The sequence below is a fragment of the Mus caroli genome, chromosome 9 (assembly GCF_900094665.2).
Source record: "Mus caroli chromosome 9, CAROLI_EIJ_v1.1, whole genome shotgun sequence".
Taxonomy (NCBI): domain Eukaryota; kingdom Metazoa; phylum Chordata; class Mammalia; order Rodentia; family Muridae; genus Mus; species Mus caroli.
The window spans coordinates 94965972-94974720 of NC_034578.1; the positions used below are offsets into that span (position 1 = coordinate 94965972).

The following is an 8749-nucleotide window of genomic DNA, read 5'->3' on the forward strand; positions in this document are numbered from 1 at the left end:
TTTATTGTCTACTGGTTTTGCTGTTGGTCATGGGGGGGGGGGGGGGGGGGAGATGGGGAATATGTTTTTCACCCAGAAAAAAAGAAATTGGATCAAATGAAGTCTTCGTAAATGGAGGCTGGCATGATGATGACAGGATACATAGCATACTTCTACAAAATAAGCTGGTCTCTGTATGGTACAGGGAAAGAGATTCTTAAATACCACCCAAAGGCTCTGACGAAAGTCACCATGGCAAACTTGGTTGCTAGACAGCTATGGAACAAACTGCCTATACTGTCGTAGCACTCTGCTCTCCTCCTAGTGGAAACCATTGCTGAGTGTTTGAGGGATCATAGGTGGCCCTTGGAGGTAGGGAGGTTGCGTAAGGAAGCCGTGGTTCCTCGTCACAGGTTGCCATTCATCTTTTGTGTTTCTGTCCAGTTGTATAACCTCGGGCAAGCTACATTTCCTCGCCTTGGGGTCTGCTCTAAGCATGAAACGAAGGGGCTCGAAATATGTCAAGCTCAGAGAAGGCGCACATCCTCTCTCACCTGCTTACTTTGCTCCCAGAAGCAAGAGCGCCCCATCTCAGTCACGTGATGCCCAGCCGTGGGCCCCCTTCCCTCATTTACAGTCCTGCTGCCGCCTCGTCTCCATTACAGCCAGATGATGCGGGCCTGTGTGGGAATGGCGCCCATCATTTAGGGCATTGTTTCCATGGGAAAGGCTCTGAGGTTCCAACACCCTCCACATAGGAACCAACTTTTGGAACAGCAGCCATTTGGCAGGGAAGGCAGCTGAGCTGGTTCCCATGGCAACCATTGCTCCCAGAGCCCCACCCAGCCCACAGGCTGCACCAGCAACCTAAACCATTACCGCACTGGAAACTTCCTCCTAAAAGGCAAAGTTCCTGTTTTAAATTATTTTAATAGCACGTATATAAAACCTCAAGCACCTTTAAATTGAGAAGTATGCTTTGGTGGTGGGGGGGGGGGGGTTGTTGATGACGTCATGTCTCCTCTAACCCTTTTTTCCTTACCCATAACACCATCTTACATGAAATTATTTTCTTAATTCCAAAACCACCTCCCCAAGCAGAACATCAGCTCCACTGGGATGACAGCCACTCCCTCACAGGGCTGGAGGGGTCTGTGCCTCTGCTAGCCACGCCATCCTGCCCCGTTTAGCCTTCTACTCTCTCTGCCCTCTTTGGCACCAAAAGGGACACAATGTCCTTTTTTTTCACAGGAGGCCAGCTCACACCCCTAAGAAGCAGGTATTTAGGTGGTGAGGCCAGCATAACCTTGTCACTTAGTAAGTTTCACAGTATGGTGGGTACAGGGAGCTGTAGAGATGGCTCAGCTGTTAAGATCACTGGCTGCTCTTCTAGAGGACCCAGGCTCAATTCCCAAAACCTACATGGTGGTTCATGAACACGTGTAACTCTAGTTCAAGAGATCCAATGCCCTCTTCTGTCTTCCTGGGGCACACATGGTGCACATATGGTGCGCAGCCAGTGGATAGATAAAGGATATAGATAGATGATAGATAGATAGATAGATAGATAGATAGATAGATAGATAGATAGATAGATAGATAGATAGATGAATGGATAGAGTGTGGAGGGTACATCCGAGACAACCCAGAAACAAGAGCTCAGTGGCTCTCAGTATGGCAGCCTATGGAGTCAGTAGCAGCCTTGACTCTGTAGCCAGGCAGTTGCTGTCCTGAAATGAAGCCTCTTAATCTCTTCGAGCCCCCATTTCCCCAGTGGAAATAACATGGAAGGTGCCTGAGCAAAGGCATACGTGCAATGACAGGGAAATTAACTGACCCTGCTTTCTCTTCCAGCCCAGCATGGGTCTGAGGGCACCTGCACGTAGGGGTGAGAGAGGATGCTCAGGACAACAGTCTGCTCCCTTCTTCCTGGGTTCTACAGATTCCACAGTGCTCGTTTCCCAGAAGACTCGCCCCACACCACTATCCACTGTTCCAAGAGAGCTGTGCATGCGAAAGTAACAGGGCTGTCAGTAGATGCCATCAAAAGTGTCTGAGGAGGTCCCTGGCCACCCACTGACCCACCTACCACTACTTTAAAAGCAACATCACATAGCCCTAGTAAAAACCAATCCTGTGCAGAGTGTTAGCACCAGCCATTCCTTAGCTGACCTTTGCTGTGGACCAATCAGATACCATTCTTTCGCCAACTGACCTTGAATTCACTTGCAGCCTTCACAGATCACATGCCACTGTGATTCACATTGTCCATCCTGTGGCAGCTTCCCTGATCTGGCCATAGCAAGGGTATAAGTACTCCAGAAATGCCACCAACTTCAGTGAAGAGCTGGTGCTCAACATTCTTTTACCTCTCTGTTTTGACACTAATGATTTTAAAGATCCCTCGAGAGCCCAGCAGTTGGGTTGGGTTTTCTAAGTAAGAGGAGGTTGCATTCATTATTAATGGTGCCCTTCTGAGAGTGTGCTCCCGTGGAACTGAATCAGTCCTGGGAAGCTAGTCTCTTTTCTGGGATGTCTGGGTGTGCCCAGCACTGGGGGAAGAGGGCACATTGGGGGGGAGCGACCCAACCCATATGGAGGAAATTGCTCTGCATTCCAGGGGCTGCCCTTCCCTTCTGCACAATTCCCAGAAATGGGATGCTTCCCCCCTGCTGACCCACAGCCTGTGTGTAAGTAATGCAGGACCCATCAGGAGTCTGGGGCACTTGGCATCTCTCCCTAAGATGTTCCTCCTCTCCTTTGTATGGTCCTCTGGCCAACTCAGCACTTCTAAGCAACCATGACTGCACCCAGCTCCCTCCATCTCTACAGCCAGCTATGTAAGTTCTTGCCACTGAAGACCTTAAGTCCAAGTCCTTACGATGAATGTGTGGCTGAGTTCCGTTCCTTCCCAGTGCCATAGCAGATGTCACTGACCTGGGGTGGGTCCCTTCCTTCCTTACTCTTAGAGTCCCTTTCTACCTAGTGCTCCTGACCGGCAGAAACAAGGTGATTGGCATGGATAGAAAATGCATTTGGCACCCCAAATCTAACCCACCGGCCTTCCTGTTCTCTCCCAAGCACCTCATGTAACTAGCCGTCATCCTTTCTCTTGGAAAGGGCTTGGGCTCTTCACAAGCATCTTGCTTGGTCTTCCTTGGATGACTCTATCATTAGCTCATTTTACTCAATAGCTTCTCTTTCTCCTAGCATCCTCCACCATCAAGAGAACCAGACAGCACTCGAGAGGCAGAGGCAGGCAGATTTCTGAGTTCGAGGCCAGCCTGGTCTACAAAGTGAGTTCCAGGACAGCCAGGGCTATACAGAGAACCCCTGTCTCAAAAAGAGAGAGAGAGAGAGAACCAGAGGAACAACACTGGAAGCAAGCAAGTAAAGGGCCCAAGCGACCTTGTTCACCCTGTACCTTAGGCATCTTCTATCAAAACCACCCACATTTGGGTCCTCCTCACAAGTAAAGGTGTCTTCCAGACATGTCCTGGGTACCCATTTACTGTCTAGCATTGACTCTCTGAGCGGTGTGCAGGAACCTTTGGCTGCAGTCATGACACTAAGGGTCATGTCAACACATAAACAATGGATCAGAAACTGTTGGGAGACTCTGCTGTCCACTTAAGTCACTTAGTTCTCAAGTACTGGTTCGATTAATCCAAGTTTACAGCTCCAGCAACACAAGGCCATTGAGATGGCTCACTGAGCAAAAACGTCTGCTGCTAAGCCGTACAACCTGAGTTCCATCCCTGAGACCTGCATGGTAAAAAGAGAGATCTGACTTTCACAAGCTGTCCTCGGACCTCCATGCACGCCAGGTGCCATGTGTGCACACACATATACATGAGCTACATAAATAAATGTAATTTAAAATTAAGAACAAAAGCAACTGAAACGCAAGAGAAGTTAAGATAACTTCACCAAGGTCTCCCAGCTAAGAAGGAGTAATACGATTCCAGAGCCACCACTAGCTCACCACTCTAGGCATCCCCCTGTGGCTGGTAGGAGGATGGGTATATGTGCGCAGTCAGGCCAGGGCAGAGACAGCAGATGCATGAGTGTTGGAGAGAGCATAGCAGTGAGCTAGGGAGGGGGTGTCAGAGCCACAAGGCTAAATCTTTGGTCTCCACAGGCAGAAGAGCAAAGCCAGCAAGAACAGGGCAGATATAAGGACCTTAGAATAGGCACCCAATCCCCACTGTGGGACAAAGCCTGCTGCAGATGTGGGCCCACCTTGTGGACCAGAGAGGAAGTGGGAAAAACCAGACAGCTCCGAAACCTCCTTTGGTATGGTATCACTCACATATGCGACTTTGTCTATTCTCCTGGTCCCTCTGCCCCCAGCCCACCCACATACAGAGTTGTTGCTTCTGGATGAGCCCAGGGGCTGGCCCCTCACCTGGAACCCCAGACCAAGGAACTGGCTAGCACTAAGGATTACAAACTGGTAACCTTGGGCAGTCACTCACCCTGTGGAAAAGTGGAAACCGCAGCAGCACTTGGCCTCAGGGTGCTAGGAGAAGCTACATTTTGGTTGGTTGGTTGGTTGGTTGGTTGACCCAGTGTCTGACACAGAGTAACTCTCCAGGATGCTCCAGGTGAGCAGCATCAGCAGCCGTAGCATCCTTCAAAACTCTTCCACTCCCTCCTCCCGCAGGGAAGAACCCCTACTCTTCCAAGGCTCTTCCAAGGGTGGCCAGCAAACTAGCAGTTCAACAGACAGCTCAGTGTAACTCAGTCCCTCACTGCCCCGCTGCTGGAAGATTCTCGGGGTAGTCCATACTAGCTTCATTGCAGAGTCTGTGCTGGAGGGTAACATCCATTTCGCACTGCAACGATCCATACAGCAATTCCCTAGGACAGCAAGCCCCCGGGAGCTCAGTGACTGACAGGAACCATGCCGTCTTTTGTATGTCTCCAAGAGCTTTGCACACAGCAGCTCTCACTGCAGAGCATGCAGAAGACAGCGCGTAGCTAGTGGGTTCAGTGTTCAACAGTGCCTCTCTCAAGTTATTAAATATCGGTGTTCTCTACCAGAAAACCAAGCTGTCTCGGGGTGCCCAGTGTTTTAGAGAGTATCTCATTGGGGAGATTAAAAACTGACCAGCCACAGGATGCAAGAAATGGTCAAATTATACCTGAGCCCTGAGGAGAGCAGACTGGGTGAGGAGCCAGTGCAGCCAGCTTCTCAGGACTCTCATCTGCTCACGGTCTAGAGTACTGGTTCTCAACCTTCCAAACGCCGTGACCCTTCACTACAGTTCCTCATGTTGTGGTGACTCTCAACCACAAAATTATTTCATTGCTACTTCTTAATGGTAATGTTGCTACTGTTCTGAATAGTAATTTAAATATCTGATATGCAACGTCAAAAGGGGTCATGACCCACAGGCTGAGAACCACTGGTCTATACCTGATGCTGCAAAGCAAAAGTCAGAACAGCAGCATCTTAGCCGCCATGCGGGCTCTGAGGATGTCTTCTGGTAAAGGAAATGCCAGAGTGGAGTCTTGCAGACCTCATACACATTAGCTTTGTAAACAGTAAGAGCAAGCAGGTAAGAAACAGAAGGTGCAAAGCCACGAAGCTCAGAAGGGTGAAGCCAAGGACGCAGTGAGTGTTGTAAGCCTTGAGACGCGGCTCAGTGGAGAATGTGAATATGATTCCATAGGATAACGAGGGTCGGTGAAAAGCCAGGCGCCTTTATCTTTGCATCTTTACACTAGCACGGTGCAACAGCATCCAGCGGCGACTCAAGAAACATCCAATGATGAGGGACCCAGTGGCCAAGCTTGCAGGGCTAGACAGGTGAGGCTGTGGTGAGCCTGCACAGGCTAGAGGCCCACTCATCCTCTTCTACCCACAGATCAAAGCAGTCATGCAGTTAGGCTTGCCCCATAGCTGCCAGTGACACAGGGCCTCCAGTTCGTTGTGATGGCCACAGGGAGATTACACAGTAGGCAAACCCCAACAGAGCTGAATAGATTGCACAATACAAACTCAAATTACTAGAAGCTTAGAGAAAGGCGGGTTAGGGTTAGAGAAAGACTGGAGAATGGGTGAGGATTGACTGATAATCCAGGCAAGGTCCAATGGGGTCACCAGGGTCTGAGGCAGAAGCCAAGGGAGGGTTGTTACTCCATTTTATGAAGGGACTCAGTGGTGTGGAGGCATTTGCCCAAAGGTAACAAGTTAGTAAAGGGAGAGGCTAACGCTTTTACCGCCCCTCCCCCACCCCCAGATCTGGCAAGTTGCAAGTTACTCTCACTTCCTGGAGCCAAGGGGTTGATAGGGGCCTCATGTCTCAGGATCCACACAGCCTTCAAGCCCCGGGCCTCACCTGGCTCTGCTTCTCACTGTGTCCCTCAGTTCCTCATCAAAGACAGGGGAATGGGAGGGCCTCAGCCCAAAGGTGAAGAACAGGGTGCCCCTGGAAGTGTGGGCTTTGTGAGAGTGGGGGCTCCAACTGGAGCAACCACTGAAAGGAGAGGCAGGTGTGGTCTGCTTTGTAAATCCTTGTTCTCAACCCCTGGAGAGATGGGGGCAGGCATCAGTTAATATTTTCCTAGTACTGGAACAGTCTCACCTGCAGCTAAGGGACAGAATTTCTTTAGCCTGCCATGGGAATCTGCATGTAACTAGGGAGGTCATCCTAGTGGGCCCTCCCCAGGAAGGGTTCCCCATACTTAGGGCCTAAGTCCAGTCAAGCTGCCTGCAGCCCTACCCTGCCTGCAGTTCTAGCTCAGCTGAACTCTCAGGGCTCCTTTTACATCCTGCTACCCCACAGCTCCGTCCAGCTCAGCTCTGCACAGAGATTCAGCTAGCACTGTGCTTCTCAACCTTCCTGATGCTGCGACCCTTTTAGTGCAGTTCTTCATGTAGCGGTGACCCTCCCCCACCACAAAATTATTTTGTTGAGACATCATAACTGTAATTCTCCCACCGCTATGAATCGTAAACATCTGTGTCTCCCAGTGGTCTCAGGTGAGCCCTGTGGAGGGATGGGGACCCCATTGAGGACGAATGAGTTAGCACCCCCTTCCTATGCGCTCAGGCAGGCCTCTTTCCCACCTCTTCACTCCAAACTAACTCTCTACTGTTTTCTTCCTTCATTTTTTCCATTCACCTCAAATCAAAACCAAGGTCCAGGAACTCTGCTGCACGTAGCTTTCCCACTCAGTGACTACATCCGCTCCCAACTTGGGCTCCCTTCTCCATCACTGCCTCCCCAGTCCTTCAGCCCTGTTATTCCTTAGCTGCCCTTGAACACAAAAGACACTCCTGGAAAACTATGCATGGGAATCTGAGGCTTTCTGAACAGAGCCTTCTAGACTTTCCTTCTGCTGCTCAGAACCCCTCCTCCCATACAGTCTCTGCCCCCACTAAGTCCTAGCAGGGTGTCCTTCGGGGGCAGGGACAGTAGCCAGGCCTCAGGTTGTCAGTGCCTGTAGGCAGCCTTCCAGTGAAGGCCTTCCAACTAAACTCCCTCTGACACCCTCTTGAAGGAGCTGCCTATGTCTTCTCAAGCCCTTCTGAACTATACCTTAGGGAGCAATAGCCCTCTGTACCATCCCTACTGTCAGATTCCTCCGCTAGCATGGCAAAGGGGACCGAAGGCAGACCCTCAAGGACTTTGACCCAGCTGCAGCCAGAGAATGCCTGTCATGGGGCAGAGGTTTGGTTTGGGTTCACTTTTGAGACAGGGCCTCCCTGAACGGCCTAGGCTGGCCGGGAGCTTGTTATGCTGCCTCTGCCTCCCAACAGATAGCTTACCTTTTTAGAGGAACGAGAAGTCTAGGTTTTTGTATGAGAACTCCAGATTTTAAATCACTGTATAAGCCAAACAAATGACCCCTTTACCTCAGAATGGCTCTGCCCTGGGTCAATGGCTGCCTCCTTGGCTCTTTTCATCTTGTACATGATCCTAGGGCTGTGGTGGCCTGGGACAGATGACTCTTTACTGCTGGCCTGGCTTGGATCTGGCTGCAAGGAGCCAGAAGGTAAAAGCACTGGACTTGACCCCATGCAGCAACAAGGGTTCCTCAGCCTGAAGGAAAATTTCCAGGGGCGTGTTCTCCACAGAGAGGGCACACAGCCGGCCTCAGGAATAGCTCAGACCCAGGGAGGCGGAGGGCAAAAGGCACATTCAAAAACCATATTGTTTTCCTCATATATTGTCAAAGCATCCAATGCCATTATCAAAGAATGTGAACATTTTTAATGCTTGACCAAAAAAAATAAATAAATAAATAAAAAGGAAGAAACAGGGACTAGGCTTTTTCCAGAGGTAGAACGAGGTAATCTAATTTCCATCTTTAAAGAGTAACCAGATGGATGGGCCAAACAAAGGGGAAACTTCCTGGAAACGAGCTGGGCACGGCAACGAACGGGCTGATGGGATTTTCCTGTGTGACGGCCTGTGGCGTGGCGCATGGAGGAGAACCAGTCGCCTGACCCTGAGCATCCAGCCAGGGCTCAGCGTAGGATGGAGTTCTTTCTCCATGACTCTTCCAACTCAGGATTCTAAGCTTTCTAGCTGAAAAAGCAGGGGGCAGCTCGCCACAAATCCCCCAGCAAGCTTATGGTTTTCTTTGTTCTGTTGGTTTCTCTCTGCCTCCCCAACCAAGCAGATCTGACTTGGAAGGGAAAGGAAGAACAGGCAGAATGGTCTAGTTCCAAGGGGCAGGCTCAACCAGAGGTCATCACAGTCTCCCACCCTTTGGTTTTCTCTCTCTCTCTCTCTCTCTCTCTCTCTCTCTCTCT

The 8749-nt window shown here is 50.4% G+C and overlaps 1 protein-coding gene across 2 annotated transcripts in view; it reads right to left on the minus strand.

The window, feature by feature from the left end:
- Mras (muscle RAS oncogene homolog) overlaps positions 1–8749 on the minus strand; it is a 50905-nt gene that overhangs the window by 31851 nt on the left and 10305 nt on the right. Inside the window, exon 1 of one of the 2 annotated variants that reach the window (XM_021171195.2) lies at positions 534–659. The exons of the other annotated variant lie outside the window; for it this stretch is intronic. The gene's annotated coding sequence lies outside the window, so the exon portion shown is untranslated. Of the gene's footprint in view, positions 1–533; positions 660–8749 lie in introns of those variants that run through there. 2 annotated transcript variants of the gene reach the window in all.